The 24825-nt window shown below is 45.1% G+C and overlaps 2 protein-coding genes and 1 long non-coding RNA gene across 3 annotated transcripts in view; 1 reads left to right on the top strand and 2 right to left on the bottom strand.

Moving 5' to 3' along the window:
- The window catches only part of LOC147737434 (uncharacterized), a 908239-nt gene that overhangs the window by 116490 nt on the left and 766924 nt on the right, over positions 1 to 24825 (top strand). The window lies entirely within an intron of this gene.
- The window catches only part of LOC147737438 (uncharacterized), a 204130-nt gene that overhangs the window by 38898 nt on the left and 140407 nt on the right, over positions 1 to 24825 (bottom strand). The gene's annotated exons all lie outside the window — the stretch shown is intronic.
- Positions 1 to 24825, bottom strand: part of LOC147737439 (uncharacterized) — a 115529-nt gene that overhangs the window by 33427 nt on the left and 57277 nt on the right. Inside the window, exon 2 of the long non-coding RNA XR_015297363.1 lies at positions 4891 to 4954. This is a non-coding gene — a long non-coding RNA (uncharacterized LOC147737439). The remainder of the gene's footprint in view (positions 1 to 4890; positions 4955 to 24825) is intronic.

The following is a 24825-nucleotide window of genomic DNA, read 5'->3' as shown; positions in this document are numbered from 1 at the left end:
AGGTCTAAAATTTCCTGGTGTCTTAGGGTCTAACGAGGGTTTTTTCAGCAGAGGTGTCACTACTGCCCGCTTCCACGCCTCAGAAACTATTCCTGCTTCCAGGGATTGGCTGCAAATTTGTCGCAGCCAGGGAAAGGTGCCTCGGCCAATGGTTTTCCAAATTTTGTTTGGAAGAGGGTCAAGTGGAGAGCCAGAGGACATACTATTGGCCAGGTTGTTAAAAGAATCGTCCGTGAGGACTAGAAATCTGTCCAAGGAGGTATTCACCTTTGCTACTTCCTCCGGCCTCTGGATAATATTGTCCAGGTGGCTAATATCATTAGGATGAAGATCTCCGACAATTTTAGTGATTTTATCCTCGAAATGGGCAGCTATCTCCTCACACAGTTCTTGCGAAGCAGCAACCTTGTTGCTCATGCAAGTAGGGCTAGAGAGGTCCTTACAGATTTTAAAGAGAGCTTTAGTGCTATTGGGAGCTTGTAAGATAGATTTAGCATAGAAGTCAGATTTGGACTTAGCGATAGCCTCCTTGTATCTAGCCTGAACAATTTTCAGTTCTTTCTTGTCAGGGACCGAGTATGTCTTCCTCCATTTTCTCTCGGCTTTCTTACATGTTGTACCAGGGGGCTGAGGTTTTCTTCCTATTTTTAAGGCTTTTTACTGGTATGATCGGGTCCAGGGTATTGGTTATATAATTATAAAAAAAATGGATAGCTCTCCCTTACAGAGATAGTGGGAGAGAAAAGGTTAGGATTCATAAAGATCTGTGACGTCTTATTTTTACCTAATTTAGCCCACTCTCCTCCCCTTCTGAATGCCACCGGAAAATCATTATTGTCCACTGACTTGAGAACCTTGATGTTAAAGTGGACTAGATAATGATCAGTCCAGGTTTGTGACAATATGTCTATCACCTCTGTCTCAGTCTGTGTGGCAAACAGTAAGTCAAGGATATGCCCTCCTAGATGAGTGGGTTGCTGAACCATTTGATGTAGGTTAAGGTTCAAGCAAGTGTTCCTCAAATCTCTCAGATGACTGCCCAGACTTCCATTATCCCATAGGTTAAAATCTCCCATTATAATCATTCTAGAATGGGTTTGGGTCAGATTAGTAATAGTGTCCAAAAGTACTTGGAAGTTGGTATCTTGCCCTGGATGTCTATAACAGATCATTCCTGTAAGTAGCCTACCCTTGACCTTCTCCAATGAGAAACCCAGAATGTCAATTCCTTTTACATTGTCTATCTCCAACGGGGCTAAGTTCCATTTCTCCTTAAAGATCAGAGCAACCCCTCCTCCCCTCCCTACAGATCTTGGTTTATGAAAGATTTTGTATCCCTCAGGGCAGGCAAATCCCATTATTACAGAGGAATCAGGATTAGTCCAGGTCTCAGTTAGGAAGAGGGCTTCCAAATCCAGATCCTCTATCATGCAGAATACCTCCACATGATGGTTTACTAAAGATCTGCTGTTAATCATCCCACAGTTCAAAAGCTCTTTATCGTGGCTGACTGCGGATGGACAGCGATAGTGTCCCCTACCTTCCCTCTTACCTAATTTGAGCAGCTGTTCCCTTGTATATGCTGTCCGACCGTGTTCTCTAACGGCACATGCAGCGTGGCTGGCGCTAGGCACATCCGAGGCGCGGACAGGCGCAGACAGGCTTGTCTCTGGCGCGCCTCCGGTGCGCCATCAGCCCGCCCGGTGCGCCATCAGCCCGCCCGGTGCGCGCTTGCATTGCCTGTCCTAAATAGGCGGGCAAATGCAATCAGCCAACCACTAGAGCGCGATCGGAGAGATGGCGCTCACTGGGGGACAGCTGAGCTCCGATCCCACACCCAAGATGGCGCTGGTAGCAGATCGGGAGCTTCGAGGGGGCTAAAATTCTGTAAAACAGCGGAAGAGGTGAAGAATTTTTTTATGTGCAAGTAAGTGGGCTGAAAAACACAATTCTAGTGCCACATAAACATTAATAAAAACGAATTTCACAATTATAAAATTTGCTGTTTTTTCCAAATGACAATGTCCAGACCCAGCTTCCCTGCAATCCTATGGTCAGCGTGAGGTTGAATGACTAAGATCTACGATTATATGAGTACCAAGTGAAGCCCTACAGTTTGAGCAACGCTCCTGCAGCCTTCCAGTACTTCATTAATGATGTCTTGAAGGAGTTCATTGATCAATGCACGATTGTTTACATCGACAACATTTTGATTTATTCCTCATCAGAAGATCAGCAACAGGTCAAAAGAGTTTTGCATTGCCTGAAGGAAAGCAAGCTTTACATAAAACTTGAAAAATGTGCTTTTGGAGTGAAACCTGTGGATTTCTTGGGATTTGTAATTGCTCCAGAAGGTCCTACCATGGATGTTAAAAACATTGAGGCGGTCTTAAATTGGCCTCCTCCAACCTCTGTGAAAGAAATACAGAGCTTCATTGGGTTTGCAAATTTCTATCGCAGATTCATTCAAGATTTTTCCCTGAAGGTACCTCCAATTACTAAATTGCTACGGAAAGAAGTACCTTTTCAATCGTCTGCTGAGGCAGAAGATGCTTTCCAGTTCTTGAAGAAGAGTTTTACCACTGCACCAAATCTGCTGCATGCGCATCCTATTCAACCGTTTTACCTGGCGACTGATGCTTCTAAACAGGCCATCGGAGAGGTACTTTCGGAGAGACACAAAGAGACCGAACAGTTGCATCCGGTGGCATATTACTATAGAAAATTGCAACCAGTGGAAATAACTTATACTATTTCAGATAAAGAACTCCTCGCTATAAAAGATGCCTTCCAAGAATGGCGACATTACCTAGTCAGAGCAAAACATGTGGTGACGGTATTCACCGATCACCGGAATCTTCAGTTTCTGAAGTCTGCAAGAACGCTCACACCATGCCAACTTAGGTGGTCCCTGTATTTCGCCAATTATGACTTTGTAATAACTTATCGGCCAGGAAGAAATAATGGAAAGGTAGATGCCATGTCTCGCATTGACACAGATGGAAGAAAGAGTCCCATTAGTGATCAAAAGATAATTCCTGAAACTAAGATCGTTGGAGCCACTAGTGAGAAAACTCTCGTAGACAAGGTCAAAGAAGCCTTACCTTCTGAAGAAATGCGAAGCTGCGCAGAGAAGGAGTCAACTCAAGAAATTGTCGATGGATTACCGTTTCATTCCAAGGCCTTGCACTTACCAATCAAATAACTGCAACAACAAGCGTTGATCGACTGTCATGACAGTCCATTAGCTGGTCACCCTTGAATCCATTGAACGGAGGAGTTGTTAAGGAGACAGTTTTGGTGGCCAGGGTTGTCCAAAGATGTTAGAGTTTATGTGGAAGGCTGTGAGATTTGTACAATGGGGAAGACAAATAAGCTGGCTCCTCTGGGTTTATTGAGACCTTTGCCTACCCCTCCATTTTCCTGGCACACTGTGACTATGGATTTGATTGTTAAATTGCCTCCTAGTCAGGGATTCAGTTCAGTATTACTCATGGAAGACTCCTTCTCAAAAATGGCGCATTTTGTTGCCCTGAAAGGGAAGTCATCTGCAAAACATATAGCCACACAATTCAATTAACGGGTTGTAAAATACATGGTATTCCAAAGGTTTTGATCACAGATCGTGGATCTCAATTTCTATCCCATTATTGGAAGGTTTACACAAGGAGTTTGGGAATTGAGACACGTTACCCAACGAGTTTTCATCCACAAAAGATGGTCAAACTGAAAGGGCCAATCAAGAGTTAGAATAGTATCTCAGACTGTTTCTTTTGGATCAAGAGGGAGAGTGGCTTGATCTTCTTTGGACTGCAGAGTTTGCACATAATGATGCTAAGAATGCCTCTACTGGTTTTCCCCCTTTCTACTTGAATTATGGAAGGCATCCGAATTCTGAGATTTCCTCTCAAGAAGTGTTAGTACCTGCAGCACAAAACTTTGTACAGCATCTTAGCAAGGTACACGAGTCTGCCACCAAGAACTTAATGAAAGCTAAGGAACGCTACAAGCAAAGTGCAGATGAAAAAGAAGACCTGAACCAGATTTGAGTACAGGGGACAGGGTATGGTTAAGCACAAGAAACCTAAAGCTTAAAGGAAATAGAAAGTTTCAACCCCGATTTATAGGTCCATTTCCTGTGGAGCAAGTAGGGAATCCAGTGACTTTCAAACTAAAACTACCACCACAGCTAAAAATACACCCAGTGTTTCATGTTTCTCTTCTTAAAAAGGTTTCACCCCATTTGAAAGAATTAAGAAACAGAACTTATTTTAGTGAAAGGACGAGAAGAATTTGAAGTTAAAAGAATCCTAGTTTCAAAGTCCATTCAAGGGAAAATCTTCTATCTTGTAGACTGGAAGGGTTTTTGCCCAGAGGATAGGTAGTGGGTGGAGCAATCAGATGTTCATGCTCCCCGATTAACCAACATTTTTCACTTGCAAAATCCTCACAAACCTCAGCCCGGAGGCTTAACCTTGCGAAGGGGTACTGTCAAGGTGCAGGAAAAAGAAATCAAAGCTCTTCTTTGTCCCGCAGTACCTGCCATTAAATGGGCATTGCAAAGATTACCCGCTCGCAAATGGTATTGGGTGATTATACTGAGGAACTGGGCATTCTCCCCTGTACTACCAACAGGGAGGACCGCGGTAGAAGTTGTCGGTCTAGTCCTGCGCTCCTGGACACGGGTGCGAGGTCTAGACAAGCTGTGAAGAGCGCTGGTTGATTTTAGAACCACGCACTTCACCAACGGATTTTCAGAGATTAGTCACGTTCTCTCTGTAGTCTAGTTAGATAGAAAAAGTGAAGTTTTGTGCCAGGCGTAGGCTAGAGAGAAATACCAATTTAAAGTAAACAGGAAAAAAATATATAAAGAGAAGAATTAATACTTACCCATTGAATACTTCAGGTCCGGATTTCTTCGTCGCTTGGCTGACGGCGGAAGTCCAGAAGGTTCCTAAGGGAGAAGTAAGAAGAATTCAGAAGATAAGAAAGTAAGCAGAGAGTGAACGAACAAATGAGTGAAAAAGAATAAATGAACTCACAAGAGTTAAAGGGTGCTAAAAAGTTGTTTATAATGCAGGTTACCAAAGAATAGAATACTTATATTGTATCCATAGGCACTTTGGGTAAGGAAATAGAGAGAGAGTAAGAAAGTGGAGAAGGAAATTAGTAATGGTGTGCTTTTCTGTTACAGCGATTTCCACTCATGCTTAAAGATAGAGAGGGAATAAGTAAGGCATAAAACGGAGTACGGCATAAAACGGAGTACGGCAGAAAGAAAGAAGTAGAGTGAAAGAATAGGCACTGAGGCGAGAATTATCAGGTCTGTGGAATTTTTTAGCCCAAGACCCGCCGAGGCGGGGAATTGAACCCTGGTCCCGGGCCAGACCTTTGCATCAGGGTATGCCGCTCTAACCATTGAACCACACTTCTCCACCCTTTCCCCCGGCTGGGGTCGCTTACTACTCCACCTACATCCATTGCCTTGCTTTTACTACTGCCAGAGGCCCAAACATTAAAGATAATCCCTTTGGATAATGGGAACACTGGACAGTTTTTAAACTTCAGTGTCACTGCACACTCAGTAAATATACCTGCTCCGCTGTAATACAGGCCTAGTAGCACAGCAGGGACACACTTGGTGTCACCAGGTGGGCCCGATGATTAAGCATGCCACCAACTAGGTTGGTGGATGGGGGCTTCATAAAAAGAAAGAAGCCTTTTCTTTTTATCACTAACATACAGTTTTGTGTCTCATATCACGTCTTGACAGAGTAGTTCTCATTGATGCCTTTGTAATGAGCCATCTGGGGCTCAATGGTAACTCCGGATACTTTTCAAAAACTCGGATTACAAACTCTTACAATAAAATACATTGCCAGGAAAGGAGCATCTCTGGGTGGTGAGAGAAGCGGCTGAGGCGGTCCACACTCCTCATACACAGAGGACACGATAGGCCTCAACTCCAATCCCTACAGAGCAGGTTTCATCCCAGCAGGGGACAGGTCTCCACTTCTCTGCATCTCCCTGGATAGCCCTCAACCACTCTGCATCCCCCTGGACAGGCTTCACCTCCTCTGCACCCCTCCCGGATCAGCCTCACCTCCTCTGCACCCCCAGCCCAGGACAGGCACCACCTCCTCTGCAACCCCTGTGCACGCCTGACCTCCTCAGCACCCCAGGACAGGCCTTGCTTCCTCTGCACCCCTCAAGACGGGCCTCAGCTCCTCTGCACCCTGGGGCAGGCCTCACCTCCTCTACACCCCCTGCACAGGCCTCACCTCCTCTGCAATCCCAGCCCAGGAACCTGCTCCTCTTCATCCCTGGACAGGCCTCACCTACTCTTAGCCCCTAGACAGGATATGCCTCACCTCATCTGAACCCTGGACAGGCCTCACCAGCACTGCTCCCCCTGTGAAAGCATGACATCCTATGCACCACTGGACAGGCCTCGCCTCCTCTGCTCCCCCTGGAAAGCATTCTCCTCTGCACCCCTCAGGACAGGCCTCCCCTCCTCTGTACCCCTGGACAGGCCTTGCCTCTTCTTCATCCCCCTGGACAGGCCTCAACCACTCTGCATCCCCCTGGAGAGGCTTCACCTCCTCTGCACCACTCCCAGATATGCCGCACCTCCTCTGCACCCCCAGCCCAGGACAGGCACCACTTCCTCTGCACCACTGGACAGGCCTCACCTGCTCTTAACCCCCTGGACAGGACATGCCTCACTTCCTCTGTACCCCCCGACAGGCATCACCTGCTGTTAACCCCCTGGTCTGGACATGCCTCACCTCCTCTGAACCCTGGACAGGCCTCACCTGCTCTGCACCCCTGGACAGGCCTCACTTCCTCTGTACCCTGGACAGGCCTCTCCTCCTCTGCACCCCTGGACAGGCCTCACCTCCTCTGCATCCCTGGACAGGCCTCACCTGCTCTGTACCCCCATGGACAAGACATGCTTCGCCTCCTCTGCACCCCCTGGATAGGCCTTGCCTCCTCTGCTCCCCCCGAGCAGGCATCTCCTCCGCACCCCTCAGGACATGCCTCACCTCTGAACCCCAGACAGGCCTCACCTGCTCTGTACCCCCATGGACAAGACATGCCTCGCCTCCTCTGCACCACCTGGATAGGCCTCGCCTCCACTGCTCCCCCTGAACAGGCATCTCCTCTGCACCCCTCAGGACAGGCCTCACCTCCTCTGCACCCCTGGACAGGCCATACCTCCTCTACACCCCTGGACAGGCCATACCGCCTCTACACCCCTGGACAGGCCATACCGCCTCTGTATCCCGCGGGACAGGCCTCACTTCCTCTGCACCCCTGGACAGGCCTCACTTCCTCTGCACCCCTGGACAGGCCTCACCCCCTCTGCACCCCTCGACAGGCCTAGCCTCTTCTTCCTCCCCCTGGAGAGGCTTCACTTCCTCTGCACCACTCCCAGATATGCCGCACCTCCTCTGCACCCCCAGCCCAGGACAGGCACCATCTCCTCCGCACCCCTGGACAGGCCTCACCTGCTCTTTACCTCTGGACAGGCATCACCTGGTCTGTACCCCCATGGACAAGACATGCCTCACCTCCTCTGCACCCCCTGGATAGGCCTCGCCTCCTCTGCTCCCCCTGAACAGGCATCTCCTCTGCATCCCTCATGACCCGCTTCACCTCCTCTTCTCCCCCTGGACAGGTCTCACCTGCTCTCCTCCCCATGGATAGGACTCAGCTCCTCTGCACCCCTAGGACAGGCCTCGCCTCTTTCGCAACCACCCCACCCCTGAAAAGGACATGCTTCACCTCCTTTGCACCCCCCGGACAAGTCTCACCTCCTCTGGACAGGCCTCTCCTCCTCCGCACCCCTGGAGAGGCCTCACCTCCTCTGCACCCCTGGACAGACCTCACCTCCTCTGCAACCCCTGGACAGGCTTCACTTCCTCTGCAACCCCTGAGAAAATCAACTCCCCAGCACACGTATTTAAGTAAGATGTGGTTTCCCTCTAGGTTAAAAACAAGTACAGTAAATGAGTCTCAGAATATACAGAATTCTTCCTTTCTTTTGTCTTGTTCCCATTTTATTCTGGTGTTCTCGGCCACAACCAACACGTGTTTCGTCGGTACGGGGTGTGATCCTGCGATTTTCTCAAGGTTGTGTAAAAAATAAAAGGTACAGAACCATGGTCTAAATAGAAGTCACATTTCCATGACCGCGTTGCTGCCAGCAATTTCTTTTTGAGCACGAACCTTTAGCTGATTCAGAGACCCTACCGCGGACCCGCCCGCCTGTCTCCCGCTGCCCGACTGCTCACCTAACACCCAGAGCGGGGCCGCCGAGAGGAGACCGGCGAGGGGCAGACTTCACCATCCAGCAGCCCTTGCGGTGTTCCGCGTCACCGGGAAGCGCCAGGAGGCGCTTAAAAACGTCACTAGAGCCATCGAGTGGGGGAACTTTCCATGACTGCGTTGCTGCCAGCAATTTCTTTTTGAGCACGAACCTTTAGCTGATTCAGAGACCCTACCGCGGACCCGCCCGCCTGCTCACCTAACACCCAGAGCGGGGCCGCCGAGAGGAGACCGGCGAGGGGCGGACTTCACCATCCAGCAGCCCTTGCGGTGTTCCGCGTCACCGGGAAGCGCCAGGAGGCGCTTAAAAACGTCACTAGAGCCATCGAGTGGGGGAACTTTCCATGACCGCGTTGCTGCCAGCAATTTCTTTTTGAGCATGAACCTTTAGCTGATTCAGAGACCCTACCGCGGACCCGCCCGCCTGTCTCCCGCTGCCCGACTGCTCACCTAACACCCAGAGCGGGGCCGCCGAGAGGAGACCGGCGAGGGGCAGACTTCACCATCCAGCAGCCCTTGCGGTGTTCCGCGTCACCGGGAAGCGCCAGGAGGCGCTTAAAAACGTCACTAGACCCGTCTCGCGGGACGCCGGGCGAAGCCTGGGCCAAGGGCGGGCCCGTTGTTGCCCGTTAGTGACCGGCAAGACCGGACCGGGCAACCCCCCTTTAGTCCATCATAAGGTAAATTGGTTCACTTATCCTAGGTACATCTTCCTTCCAGCCAATAAGAACTGTATAAATTTCAGCTGAACTTTTATTAAGAACTGCCTTCTAGGTCTCTTTGGAAAATAGTGTAATCCTTTGGCTAGGCCACCACGTCTAAAGGCACCAGGAGTAAAACTGTAATGAGCGTCGCCCAGATTACAGGTCCGATTGACCAATTCATCTCTCGAACTAACGAGGCCATCGATCAGAGTATTTCTCTGCTGGAGCGCAGAGTATCTCAAGACCTTGTGAATGCACGACGCTCCTCCATGGGCCTTCTGGCTTCAGTGATATCACCTATCCAGCAAGGCCCCAATATTCCATTGTTGATACCATCCAAAACTGTAGCAGTAATTCATACCGTCCCTTCTACGGTGGATCTTTCAGCCACACAACCATTGTTAGACTCCCATGTGCTAGAGGACCTTGAAACTACCCCAGACTTAGAGTTATGTCAATCGCAGGAGACAGAACCAGTCAAGCAGTCTCGTGGGGTTAGGGAGGGTGCTGTTCCAAAACGGGGGAAAGGCAAGAAAAATACTACTTTAGCCAGATCTGGTGCCCCTCCTGAGTCTGGAGGGGGGAAACCTGTTCAACTCAGCCTGACCGATCCAAATGTTATCGATCCTCCCGCTATTAATTTAGTTGACTTGCCCGATAATCCTCCCATCATGGGACAGGTGGAGGGTTTCTGTAGGATCTGCAACACCACCCCTCACCTATTAGCCAGCATCAGGGAACTTCTTATCTACCAATTAAAACCATTGGAATCTAGTTTAAGGCTCCTTGAAAAACAGATAGTGAAGCTTTCTGCCACTCCACCTACTCAGTCCAGCTTAGTTCAAACAAAACAGGGGGGGGAAATCTAAACCTCCAAATATAGTTCCTCAATTGGTTCAACCAGATCCCCGAGGTATGCCGACCAAAGCTGCTAAGGCTTCTACTACGCAACCTAAGCCCAATACACCATCTGCTTCTACCCAGTTAATCTCTGATGCGGGTTCGGCTTCACATAGTACGGCCATTGTTCCGTCCCAGGCCCCCTCAGGACAGGTGAAAGGTCCCGTCCAAGTAGCTAACAAAAATCAGACATCCTTTACACCCAAAACGCCGGGATTAAAACCCACGGGGGAAGTAAAAAAGGGAGCGCGGCCTAGGCGCCCTATACATCTTCCACCGGAGGCGTCCCCCTACACGGTCATTCTTACTGGGGTTCCTGAGCTTTCTTATGATACAGATGAACCTTCTTGGTCTCTCCATAACAAGGTTCTACAGTGGCTTAGCCTAAACAGACCCCTACAGCCCCGTTACTCAGGTAGAATTTCTAGAGTTCGCAGAGTAACATGGATCGGAGACGAACGTAAAACAATACAAGGTGACTGTATTATAGTAAACTGTGATGATCCAACTACAGTTGACTATATTTGTTCATGGCCGTCACTGGAAAAAAAGGGGGGAATTGATGCTCAACGTCTCTCCTTTTTTTATCCCCCAGAGAATAGCTACAAATATTTCCCTACTTTAAATTGGCAACAAGCACAAGAAGGGTCCTGGAATCATGTGGGTAACAGATATAGAAACGGAAGCAGGGAGTGGCAGGCACAGTCTTGGTACCCAAGCAGAATTCACTTCCCTATGGAGGGGTGGCGGGGTTTTCCAACCAGAAATCGATATGATTGTCTGGAAATGGTCGATTGACCGATAGTAAATCCAGTCAGCATAAATCAGGCCCCTGAAGCCTCTGGCGTTCACTTTAGTCCTGGAACACAACGAGACCTGATTGAAGGTCATATTATCTCACAAATAAGTCCGACTACACCAAATGCCAACAAGGTCAGAACTACATTAGAAACCTCTCCTGCCTATTCCAATACAATGGTGGATAGATTTCCAGTGGTTTCTATCTGCATAAACGCCCCAAACCTCCATCAGTTCAAGGACACTGTCAACAGGTTAGAGACCGCGGTCTCTTCGGTGTGTTTGCTTACGCGTGCACCCGACCTCTTGACAGCTGAAACCCTATCTCCTCAGTCAAATGAACTTCTGCTTACTACTAACCTGAGCTTTTCAATCTTGTATTGGAACGTGCAGGTTTACGTACTAAAATGACTCTGCAGCCGTGGTTAGACACGGTAAATGAACACCAGATAGTCTGCCTTCAAGAAACGTGGTTAACTACCCCCCCATCATCTAGTGGGTTATAAAACATTTCACACACCAGCTAGTCAGGGTGTCTTGGGTAGACCAAAGGGTGGACTGGTAGTTTATGTTGTCAATACTCTGCCCCTCACAACGTTATGTATGTCTAAAGAAGTGGCGAGTTATCAAATTTTACAATTAACCTTTAATAAAAATAGCACCTATTTTTTGGTTAATTTTTATAATAATCTTGAAACAATGGATTGTATAAACACCCTTAATGAAATTACCACTTTTTTAATAACACAGCGCAATAAGCTTTCAACAATCCCAGTATATGTGGTCTGGGGTGGTGATTTTAATCTCCCATTATGCACCAATTATTAAAATGGAAACTGTGGCCTGCTGGATGAGCATGGCAGTCCATTGTCTCACTTTGCACACACTATCTGTGGAAATCGACTAAATGAATGCCTCTTTTCACTAGAGCTTGATTTTGCCAATGACCTTGTAGAACCTTCAATTGACTTTTCACCAACTTTTCATGGTAGGGGGCTCTCAAGTACCATTGACTACATGATGTCCTCCCAGAGTTTGAAGGGACAAGTGGCAAATTATCAAACTGGGACTGATGTTAGTAGTGACCATTTTCCCATTAGCGTCTCAGTTGTACCAAAAAATGTCTCTTTACAATCTAACAACACCAGTCTGTTAACTCAAAATTCCTTAACTATGAATAAGGTGAATGGATACTCTGTTAAATGGGCAAAGATAGATCCAGCTGTAATCACTGGGAGGGTCCTTGCAAAAGCTAGACTCTGGATTCTTGATTGCTTAGCACTAGATTCCACCCCTCAAACAATCCTGGCTGGTTTCCAGAAGATCCTGGGGGCAATCAGAGAGGAGCTCACAAGCAAACAAAAAAATAAAAAATGTACAACTGAAAGATGGTTTAACACGAAGTGCCGTAAGGCACTTTCCAATCTAAAGGCAGCCCTACGCAGAACTACGAGGGACGCGTTGGAAATTACCAATTTAAGGAAACTTTACAACTCAGCCAGAGTGGAACGCAGGAGGGAAATCAAGCAAAACCTTTGGTCACAACTGCATGACAGCTGCCATAATAAAGACAGCGTCCTTTTTTGGCGCGTTATTAGATCTCCCTTTCTGGCTGACTCAACAACGGGGCAGCATTTAGATGTCGCAGTGTCAGCAGCTGAATGGGTCACCCACTTTTCATAAATTTTTGGGAACTGTCAACCAGAGCCTCCTGGAGAAGAAGACTGGCGTGGAGGAAGTAAGACGGGGAGTAGCAGCTACCCGATTAACATCTACTTCGACCATGCAGAGGTCGCCAAAACCCTTAAAGCGTCAAAATCCGGCAAGGCACCTGGGCCTGACGGAGTCCCGCTGGACTTTTTTCTGCATAATCCTGAACTATGGTCTCCACTCCTTACCAAGGTCTTGGCGGCAGCAACAACAACTGGACTGATAGAATCATGGTCAACATCCATTCTACTCCCTATTTTCAAGAAGGGCCATCGTAACGATCCCACCTGCTACAGGCCTATCTCCCTCTTGGACTCCATGGGTAAAATTGCGGGTCGGGTGGTATTGGACCGACTTCAAGCCTGGGCCCAAACCAATAACATCATGACCGACCTGCAATATGGTTTCCAGAAGGGTCTTGGGACCGTAGAGCAGCCCTTGAATCTTGCCCTCCTCATTGGGAAGTACGCGGGAGCCAAAAGGGGTAACATCTTTCTCGTGTACGTAGACCTCAGCGCAGCTTTTGATTGCGTTCTGCACCCCAGACTTTGGGCAATCCTCAGGGACCTCGGAGTGGACCCAGCCCTCATTGTTTTCCTTCGAGAACTTTATTCCGATGCAACGGCGTGTGTCAGATTTGGGGTTAACGGCGACCTGACCCCATCTTTTTCCATCAAAAAAGGGGTCAGGCAGGGCTGCGTACTGGCTCCTTTCTTGTTTAATCTTTATACCAACGGCCTTGAGGTGGCCATGCTAGAAGGGAGCCAGGACCTACCTCAGATTAATCACCGCCCAATTCCAACACTGCTATATGCAGATGACTCGGTCATCTTTGCCAGAACACTGATCCAACTTCAAGACCAACTTAATAAATATTGTTCTTTCATGGGCTCTCTTGGCCTGAAAGTCAACATAAAAAAGACTTTTGTTATGCACATCGGCCCCAAGGTCAAGAACCCCAAATCAATTTTTGTTGAGAAAACAAGGCTGGAAAAAACATCTGTTTACCCTTACCTAGGTATATTGGTGGACGACACTCTAAGTTGGAAGCAGGCCATGGCTAGTAGAAAACTTCTTTTCCAGCGAGCAACAACGGCCCTGGTTTCCTTTTCCAGGAAACTCGGTAAACCAGCCCCCACGGAACTGCTTAAGATTTACTACGCAAAGTGTCACAGCGTAGCCACCTATGGCGCGGGAGTGTGGGGATATGGTCCAATAGATCCAATCCAGATGACAGAGAACGGGTTTGTCAAGTATCTGTTGGCGCTCCCACAAAGCGCGCCAACTTACGCATCCCATAATGAACTAGGTATGGACTATATTATTGACACCATTCGTTGCCAACCTATTCTTCTATGGCACTGTAAATGGACAAAAGTCGAGTGCCATCTAACACGCTCTCTGATCATGGACTGTTTGGACTTAAACTGGCAAAGGATTCCATGGCTAGTTTATGTGGGGAATTTCTTTAGAGATCTTGGCCGCAGCTCCTTCTTTGAGGACCCACCTAGTATGGAGGATATTTCGAGAAAGGAGCTAAAGAGGTTGTGTTTAGGTCACCTAAGAGAACTTCGTGGCTCAGCTGAGATCTTAAAACCCTCAAATTCCCCAATCCGCGCAGTCCAGGTTGATAAAGGCATGCAACCATACTTATCGTTTCATTTGTCCAACTACGAGAAATATCTTTTGACAAGGTTCCGTTTCAACTCTTTCTTTTGTTTGGTCTCTTTTCCACAAATACAGAACTGGTCGAATGCGATCACGAATTGCCCTTGTGATGGTGTATCCCCCCAGTCAACAATTCACATTATCTTGTTTTGTAAATTCAAAAAGTTGCCACGAAAGTCCTGGATTTTACCACTTCTCCGTTTAATTGGCCTACGGTCGTGCCATCCAGCATTTATGTCCCTACAACTCCTGGACTCAGAATGTTTTGCAAAATGCATAGTACATTTTTTAAAAGCTTGCATTATGACCCGTCATTCTCTTGGTTAATCTTTTTTAAGTCCACATATTTTATTCTTATGTATGTAACTGTTATTTTAAGTCCCACATTTGTTTTTTGCAGCATATTTTAGTTTATTTTCTTATCAATTTTAATTAATTCTGATTCTGTTAGTATTATTGTTTGACTCGTTATGTACTGGGACATTTTATATTCTGTTGAATTTTCTTTTTAATTTATTGTCATTTTCATGTACTTTTTATGGTTCCAAAACAAGTGGTAACCGAATAAAAGATTATGAAGAAGGAGTCACATCCTTCTCAGTCATTGGTATTATTTTTTATAAAATTAAAATACGGCCACAGCGCATATAAACTAAGGGGGTTGTCTATGTTAGGTATACAAACAATAGTAACGTAACCTTGTTGAGAAGATACATGTAAAAAAAGCATTCTAAGATACAGTACACGATGGAGAGAGCGAATCTCGATAAAACTCCAATGGCAAAATGACCTCCTTATAGCCCTTGTGCACAAAACCCTTCATAATTTCAAGTGTGAAAACCTGTGTCTGTGATTTGGTCCGAATGATTGCTATCAAGTCGTGTGCTCTAGTTGAGAGAGGGGAAGATTTTGTTGTGTGTTTATCTAGGTTCCTGATCGATACTGTGACCTTATGCCCCTATTCGGCTATAAATCCATTTATTCCCTATATTGGCATAACCGTTCAAGTGCGATATTCAGAAAGTCATCTCTGGCCTCACACGAACAGAGCCACATTCCAGAATAGTTTTCTGCCACTTCCTTTGCAACCAATTAGTGCAATGACAGAGCAGAAGTCACTATCTGATATTCCTAGATTAACACTCCGAGTTCTTCAACAAGATAAAAACTCAGCAAACCTGGAAATCCCCGCTTGCTGTGTTTTGATTAGTAATGGAACTCTAATGAGCAACTGATAGCTATCACTTCCAGTGACATCTTTAATTGACGTCTTATGTCCAGCAAACTTGCGTCAAACCAGGCACCTTTCAGGTATAAATACTACCAACGTTGCCTTAAGCAAATGCTGTGTTGCTGAGCTGGTGTCCCATTGCTGTTGTATGCTGTATGCAGTACGCTGATGCTGCTGCTGTCCCGGTGGTGAAGCTACTGATACCATTATCGCTGCTAAAGCGCAAACGATGGTGTGGTGAGCTTAGGAGCTGAACAGCCGTCCCTCTGCGAAGAGCCCAGCAGATGCCAAGCTGCCCGCGGACGCTGTCCCCCCTCCTCCTCTCGACGCGCTGAAGAGAGATGCTGCCTTTCTCCGGCTGAGAAATCCAGCTCCAGCGTTTCTAGTCTGCCCTCGCGGGTGACTGGGATTTCGAGTTCCCCCTGAAGGAGATACCAGACCTCCATCATTCTATTCAGAGGTATGGTGTTGACTAAACCCTTATTGAGAATTCTTGAAGCAAACCTTGGCAAAACCAACTTAACTTAAAGCTACTTACTTACTCCCCTTCCAAGTGTTAGGCTTAGGTCAGGTACACTGGGGTAGGCTTAGTTAGAAGCACCAGTTGAGTATGTTAGCCTAATGTATATATGACTGTATATATGTTTTATTACTTTTAAACCATTGTATGGCTAAGAAACCATATCAATGCTTTTACAGTATTATTTCGCAATCCTTATCTTACTGTACGTACTTTTTATAATAACAAGTCTTGCAATTGTGGCAATTCATTTCTCTTGTACGAGAAGAAAGACTGTTCAATAAATGTTAACCCTTTTTTGACAAACGCCCGTCACTCTGTTCTCTACATATCGTGAAAGTAAACTGCACTAACCTGACTGAGTGAAATACCTGTCTATTGTTTCACACGACCCTAGAGATCGACTCTTGATCTGAGGAGCAAAGTTGTCATGTTGCACGGTTGTTGGAAAACTGAATCCCTTCTTATCTGCGCCAGGGAAGCTGATCACTTCCTATGCAGAGAAGAAAGTTTCCAGTGACCTCTGAGCTAGTTGGTAACACAACCAATTAAGTTTAGCATAGTCAGTGGAGGCCTGGAATATCCGCAGTTCCACGTCGATACTACTGTTTATGTTATTCCAATGCGCAGGGCCTAGTGGGAAACTAGGAACTACACTACATGGCGCCCAAACGTTTGGTAAGGCGATAAACTAACGCAAGACGTTAGAGTAACTCAGTCGTGCATATTTCACACAGACCCTTTCTCCCGTAAATACTCCAATAGACGTCTGGAGTGGGTGAAAGGTTAAAATCCGCCCGACCTTAGTAGGAAGAGATTCCTATGTAAAGCTCTGGTTTATTCAACGTTGAAGGATACAGTGTTCCAAAATATTGTGCACCTAATCTTTGTCTACTTGGAGACCAACTCTGCAAAAATATTTTTCAGGCAGTAAATGCTAGAAAGTGATGATGAATGGGATGCGACCATATTAGCAGTACAACTAATGATGGACGACGCAAGTATCCTACATAATGAACCGAATGCAATAATCATTCCGGTATATTTAAGAAGATCTATAACGTTAAAACTTATAGAGAATGGACTGACAACACAGGGTGGTACAGTAGTCTTCGTGATAGAGGCTCACGAATATCGGCAGACAGAGGTATTCTATTCATGGATAAAATTTCCAGCGGCAAACGCCGCAACACAAGAGTTCCACTACTATACAGTAGAGGATCCACCGGAAGAGTACGCTCCTTTCGAGGAGATAGAAATTCCTCTTAAATTTCAAGAGCACCTGCTCTGGTTTAATGGCGCCCTAAAACACAATGATCACATAACCAGGCTCGGTCCACTAGGTAGACCAGGAGCAACGTGGCCGGTTCTAGCCGGCTACACACCACATCCGGACATTGTAAAAATGTCAAAGGAAGAGCTGTTAGTACAGCTAAAAACACTTATAAAAATACATAGGCAATTAGTCCAATATGTAATGCGGACTGCAACAGTCCAACCAGCTGTAAATGTACCACAGCTGACCCCTCATCAGGGGAACACTAATAAAATTACACCACAGAACATACAGTCATGTCTTGGTAAAACACCCGTAAAACGGGAACAAATTCCTTTCTGATTAGCACAGAAAATCACTCAAATAGAGGCAGTATTTCCTGATACTACCCCTATTGAGAAACACAGAATCTTGACCATCTGCCTTCCTATGGAAATCGCACCACACATAGAGGACTGTGACACTTGGGGTACAGTCTTTGCTTCCATTTACACAAAAACACATGGTGTTCCGTCTATGGCGGTAATACCAGAAGTGCTAAAACAGATTCAGAATGAATACGGTCCAGAGCCCGCTTTATATCTGGGTATGAAATTACTGAAAGACTTCAAGCAGGTCTCGGCTATATTACTAGCCAACATAAAGGGAGAAGCAGCATCTGTGGCGATCCGCCAGAAGTTGAGGGAAACAGATATAACAGATCAGCCAATTGAGCTTGCCAGAATCATAGAGAAATGCTATGAAGAATTAGGTAGAGACAGCTTGGGTGGGAAACCCGTAAAGCCCCAACTGCTCGAAAATCCTGAAAAATTATTTATTAAAAATAATTCAAACACTCCTAAAAATAACTGGGATGGAAATAAACAATCCACTCCCAAGGAAAAAGTTTTCCAGTCCAGAGGAAGGTCTCCTCGACGGAGTGAAAGAACTCCGACTCGAGAACACCAGTCTCCCCAGAGGGAGCCCTCTGAGAAAAAATATAACCTTAGAAATTGGGATAATTTAAAGAAGCCTGATAGATATCAAAGTATTGATACACGTCCCTCTCAATCTTTTTCGCAGAAAACGGAAAGAAGAGGACGGTCAGACCCAGGAGAGCACACCAAGTCCAAAGACAAGGAACCTGCTCAGAGTAAAAAATCTCAATTTCAGAAAAAGAAGGTAGCCAGTATTAGAGTAATCGAACATGCCGAGAATACTGAGGACACAGTTGAAAAACGGGGAGTGGGCATTGACAATGTTAGACAGTGCAGCAGAAATCAGTATAGCCCGCAAGATCTTGATGAGTCATCTGGAGACAGTGGACACGAATGAATACATTCAGGTTGAAACTGCCGACACCAGACTTAGCGAGCCCCATAAAATATACGAAATAACATTGCGTATAGAGGGTGATAAGACTAGGAAAATAAAGGGTCTATTTTGGGATAAACTCTCAAAAGGCTATGATATCCTGTAAGCTGAAAAAGATTGGCCCCCAGAGTTTGTCAGGGAGTGCCCTCGTGGCGAAGAAATGATTATGCCTGCCTTCTCGAATCACATTCCGATTCACAAAAAATATACTTATGCAAGGAAATGGGCAGTTGCTCAAGCACCTGCGTTGTATAAGAATCATGTTGGATGGGATGAGGACTCTCCTCCTCACAAAATCCAGTTAAAAAAATCAACCTACTGCACAGAGGCAGTATCCCATAAAGCAAGAAGCTAAAAAACAAGTCAGGGAGATTTTAGATCAACTTGAATATCAGGGGGTGATTGAAACATGCACCTCTCAAATTAACAATCCTTTGTTTCCTGTCTCCAAGCCAGACAATTCATATCGTCTAGTTTTGGACTACAGACACCTTAATTCATGTTGCAAAACTTTTGCAGTACAGAACTCGCATAGTGCAGCCCTAATGAATAACATAGTTAGGAAAAAATATAAAACGACATTAGACATATCTAATGGTTTCTTTTCTCAAAACATTGCTCCAGAAAGCAGATACTTGACCGCTTTCTCAGCATTTGGGTCGCAGAAAAAATTCTGTCGACTCCCACAGGGGTTCAAGAACAGCCCAGGACTATTCTCAGCTAGAGTAACAGAGTTACTACAAATATATGATGATGAGGCATTATCTTATGTCGATGACATCTATCTCACAGATGACGACTTGGATACTCACTTGAAAAGAGTGAACACCATTATACTTGGGTTGGCAGCAGAGGGTTACAAATTCAACTTTAAAAAGTCTCGAATTGCCCATCTGACAGTATTATTTTTAGGATACGAATTATCAAGTGAAGGAAAAAGCCTAGCGGACAACTTCTTAGAGAAGTGCGCCGTACTCCAAGCTCCAAAAACGCTGAAGAATTTACAATCAATTCTAGGTTTTCTGAATTTCGGAAGAACTTACATTCTAAATTACGCAGAGAGGGTTAAACCTCTCTACGAACTAATTAAACCTGATTTTAAACAAATCAATTGGACTCAAAAACACACAGAAATTTTGAGATCACTGCAAACAGACATGTTAGCAAAAACTAAATTAGATACACGTGACAACACACGCGGTCTTGTAATCCGAGTCATCCCAGGAAGATGCGGATTCACATACCTGACCTCTAATGAGGGAGAAATGGTACTAATTTCAATTAAATCTCACTTGTACACACAAGCAGAAAAAACATTCAGTCACACAGAAAGAACTGTGAAAGCAGTGCAAATTGCATTAGCAAACGAACGAGAATTAGCACACGGCAAACGGATTAATATCCTCACAGCGGAATCCGCCTTCGAGGCGCTATTCAGCCCAGTAAACCTGCCTACAGTGTCACTGGATCCGAAATGGATACAGTACGTAGATTCTCTTGCAGCAGAGGACGTGAAATTCTATCACGGACCGCTCCTAAATGAACTGAATGATTTAGAATATGAAGAAGAATTTCCTCTGCCAATCGAGCTTCTGCCTCTCCCACAATACGCCTGTATAATCTATACAGATAGTTTTGTACAGCATTTTAATGTAGAGAGCAAAACCTACAATGCAGCCTGTGCGATCATTAAAGGTCGTTGGCTGTGCGGTAAATTCAGACCAAAAATAACAAAAACTGAATCTGTAAGAAACTGTTCGGTTGTGAGAACTGAAATCAGATGTTTAAAGATGGCGCTCAAAAATGCAGAACGTGAATTCCCGACACTTATCGTGTGCGATTCTCATTTTTGCGTCAATTCTTACAATAACAAACTGCAGAGCTGGATTGATAACGATTTCAAAGATGACACAGGTGCCACGATAAAGCATAAATTGCTCTGGAACGAGGTAGCTCTTTTACAAAAAGAACTACAAAAGATTCACGTGATACACGCACAGAGTCTTCGACGCGATGGCGTTCACGTTGCAGGGAATTCATTGGCCAATACAGCCACAGCGGAGACAACTAAACCGGCTTCCGTAACCACAAAAAAGCGTGCAAGAAAATACATAGACGGGGAAACCATGCTGGCAGTTAAAACGACCTTAAAAGCGACTGTGCAGCACTACCCGTGAACTATCCACTCAATTATGCGTACATAATCGATGCTAACTGCGTTCCTTTTGCTCGAATCCCTGGAGTGGGGGATAGAGTAATTTCAAACAGGAGCAGGAGGGGCTTCCTCTTACTGGAAGCACACATGGGGTTGGGTCTGAGACACCAAACAACTAAAGATTCTCTGAAAGAATTACAATCAGAGTACTGGTGGCCAGGAATGAGCATAGATATTCAATGTTTTGCTCAAAATTGTGTAGACTGCAACAGAGATCGCAGTAATGAACAGGCCAGTGTAGTTTCAGGAACCCTGATAGACAGCATAAGGCGGTCTATCTGCGCAATCAAAGAAGAGAAGCACGTCCCATTGTACACCATTAAGGCTAAACGCACTTAAAAAATGTGGCCCCAGCGCTCGGCTGACGCTAGAACGGTTATAAAAGATTTGTGAATCTTTATCGGCACATACGCAATTACCACGTTCCACTCTGACCAGGGTCCTGCTTTTAGCTCTCGAGCTTATAAGGAGGCCATGGCCAGCATGGGAATTGGGTTGCGGTATTCTTGTCCGTCGCACCCCGAAGGGTATAGTGTGGTAGTAAGAATAAACCGTGACATAAAGCAATCTATAACAGCGAAGGTATTAGGTTCAGGCGCTGGGTGGGTCAAACATTTAATAAGTGTCCAGACTAGTCTTAATAACATGCCAAGAAATTCTCTAAAAGGTTTCAGCCCATACGAACTATTGTTCGGAATTAGAATGCGTATTCAGGACCTCGATAGTCAGATGTCAGTGGTACAAGAAGAAACAACGCACTTTGATGTAAAGGATCGTTTGGCTGTTTTACAGGAACTGAATGAAACAAGAAAATCCTTAAGCAACACAAAGTTAAAGCAACAGCCATCTACCACTGACGAGGCACCACCAGCAACAGCCCCAGCAAGGCCTGTCTGGATTCCAAAGATTGGGGATCTAGTCAGAGAAAAGATCGCGGTGAAGAAGGAATTCGGGCCTTCTTACAGAAAAGCAGTACCTGTCTTGGCAGTCACCGGAACAAGATCAGTTGTGCTACCGCCCCTTGCTGGTAAAAAGGAGAACAGAGTCGTGTCTATCGATCTGGTAAAACCACAAGCATGTGGCCTATAATCAACAGTAGGCCCAGTGGACTCCCAAGAAACAACAGAATACCCAAACTTGCAACAATCCAAGAGGTTCAAACTGAAAGACTAATCACATTCGATCAGCCTGCAGTGCACAATGAAGGACTATGCAATAATGCCATGGAACTCGTGCCTCTTGAGACACAGATTGAAACAGTTCGTCAAGCATCACCAGTCTACAATAATGTGGCATCAGAAAATGCCAGTGAGAGACAAATTGAAAATTCGATCCCAACAATTGACAGAACTGCCTCTGGTTATTTCATCAACTTCGACAACTTCTCTGAAGATCTAAGCGACCCCGAAGTGATGCCAGAAATAAAAAAGACTTTTAAAGAAAAAGCAACAGAACTCTTTCATCAACTGAAGGAAATCTACCTTGTTTCCCCTTGGTTAGAGTTCTGGTTCGGTCTAGGTGTATTTTTCCTCCTGCTTTGGCTCATCATGGTACTTTGTTTGGGAAAATTCATCGAGGGAAAATATAGTACAATGGACACAGCAAGTCAGAACATCAACTTTGTCCTCAAACCACACAGATCATCCCACGTGAAGAAAAGAGAACTGTCAACAGTAAATGTCACAGCCATTCCAATACCTGGTGGGGTAGTATGGGAGAAAACTGACTATGAAATTTATGGTCCGGTCGAAATCCTGAAGTATCCTCATCAACTTAAGGTTTCCTTAAGTGACTTTGTAAAACCGAGTACATTCTCTGATGATTGGGACTTTAACAGTATTAATGATATGATGTCTGATTTAGTAATGTCAGCTAGATTCACAGATCATGATTATTTACAAGGTTCGTCTAGTTATGAACAAATGTTTTGTTTTACCCATTATGGCGACCATTACTTGCATAAATCTGCACAGCCTAGAAATGTTTTTATGTATAATCAATGGGAACATTGTGCAACACCACCTAAAAGCAGTTCTAAGACATTCTTTGAGAAATTCAAGTACTTCTCAGGGTTTAACACCAGTAATGCAGAAACGTTTTATTATAAACTGTTAGATAAAACAGGAATGAAAACAATGCTGACAAATTCTAAATTGATATATTCAGAAGCATTTTATGAAAAAATGATGACATTTGGTTTTGATTTTTGGAAAAATAACATTGAAACAAAAACTATTTGGGGTACAAAAGATTGGCAGGTACAAGGCCTTGAAGCACTATTAAGAACCTGCATGATACCAGAACAAATGTTGTTTTTAAATGACACAATACACCAAACATCCTGTCTTGGCCTAGCTAAGATCAAAGATCTTAAAACACCGTCTATTCCAAAGCCAATACCTGAAAATGCAACTACAGATATTGAGTTAGACGTGTCACAAATTTTACATTTTAACAGAACACATTCTGATTGGAAAAAGTGGTTAATCTGGCCTACTGACACAAACAACTGTCAAGATAGATTCCTGAATAAAACACAGGGGTTAAAAATGACCAGACAAGACCCTAGATATTCCCAGAGACAACATCCAGGGATAATAACAACATACAGTGTAGGGAAACTCTGCCTCGAATGGCTAACATCATCCACACTGGCTGAAATTAAGCAACACTTGTCTTTACTAAAAGATGGTGCTGATTTGCGCGATTTCATTCTTGGACCACGCAAACAGCGTCAAAAGCGTTTCATAGCGACCAGTATCTATGCTGCGTACAACGAGGCTTGGAAAATCACACAAATTGAAACAGCTGAAAAAATACGAGAAATTGATCGTATTAATTTGGAAAAATCACTTTCTGTAGTGGACAATGGGTTAATGACTCTGTCCTCCAGAATATATTCGTTGGACAATATTGTATCCTCTGCCTTTGATGTGATAGACAGAGACTTGCTAATGTTACAACATGGCCAATCTCAATTACGTTCTATTATAGAATTAGGCTGGACGCTGCAAAATCTTCGTTCAGGCTATGTGCCTTGGCGTGTAATCAACACAACGTCATTGTTTTCCGTTTTTAACCTTACTGATAAACAGATCAGTTTGGCACAGAAAGGAGCAGACTATACAATCCTGAGCATCGAAAAACTTGAGAGATTACCATTGACAATGTCAGAAAGTCCTGTCATTGAATGGATAATACAAGGAATTATCACTATTCCGATAACAACTTTCCGATTTCAAAAGTGCCTTGAGTACATACCTACTGGCCAGTATGAACAATTAGGTAAAGGATATGTAAAATCAGAATGGAAATTACCATACACTCATTCATGCTACAGTGACAGCGACAAAAATGTATTTCTTAGTGGCGACAACTGTAAACATTCACTGAGCGGTACACTTTTGTGCCAGGGTATTAATTTACACGGAGCTTGTGATGGAAATTCTAACAACCTTTCATGCCACCAGCTTGTCACACCTGCAACTCAGATAGCGGCCTTCTTTATGCAACTTGCAAACGGGAGTTACATTCTTAGAATGGATCACAGATGTTGTGGCCTTGTTCCAGGGAAAAGTTATCTAGTAAGCGTAACATCCATGGTCAAATGCTGTATGCAGGCATTGTTCCCGAGTGGGCCTGCAGACACATTGACTCCCATCTGGCCTCGTCTGAATCTCTATTCTATACGAATTGATACTTTAAGCAAAATGAAATCTGTACTTTTACAGACAACAGTGCCTATAACGTCATCAAAAGAGACGTATGATCTTCTAGTTGCAAGGACAGCTACTGATGTTCATGACCTTTTATCAACAAATTGCCCCGTGCATTTCGTACAAATGCAAAGCCAACTCCTTAACATGTCTAGTGCCACAGGCATCCCAGGCATATTTAAGGCGATTTTTACGGGACTGCTAACACCCTTTCAAGCAATCTTGGGAATCGTTCCTAATTTAGTGCACTCTGTTTTTGGCGGCATACCATTATTTTTGGGACTCGTAGCAGGCATTTTATTTTTGACCCTACTGCTTCGTTATGGCAAGCCGAAACTCAGACATAGCTCCTATGGGAATGGAAGAGACAATCCTAGCAATGCGCTACCGGGACAGGATAACG

The sequence above is a fragment of the Lissotriton vulgaris genome, chromosome 1_1, assembly GCF_964263255.1.
Source record: "Lissotriton vulgaris chromosome 1_1, aLisVul1.2, whole genome shotgun sequence".
Lineage (NCBI taxonomy): Eukaryota > Metazoa > Chordata > Amphibia > Caudata > Salamandridae > Lissotriton > Lissotriton vulgaris.
This window is presented reverse-complemented; position numbering and strand designations above follow the sequence as displayed.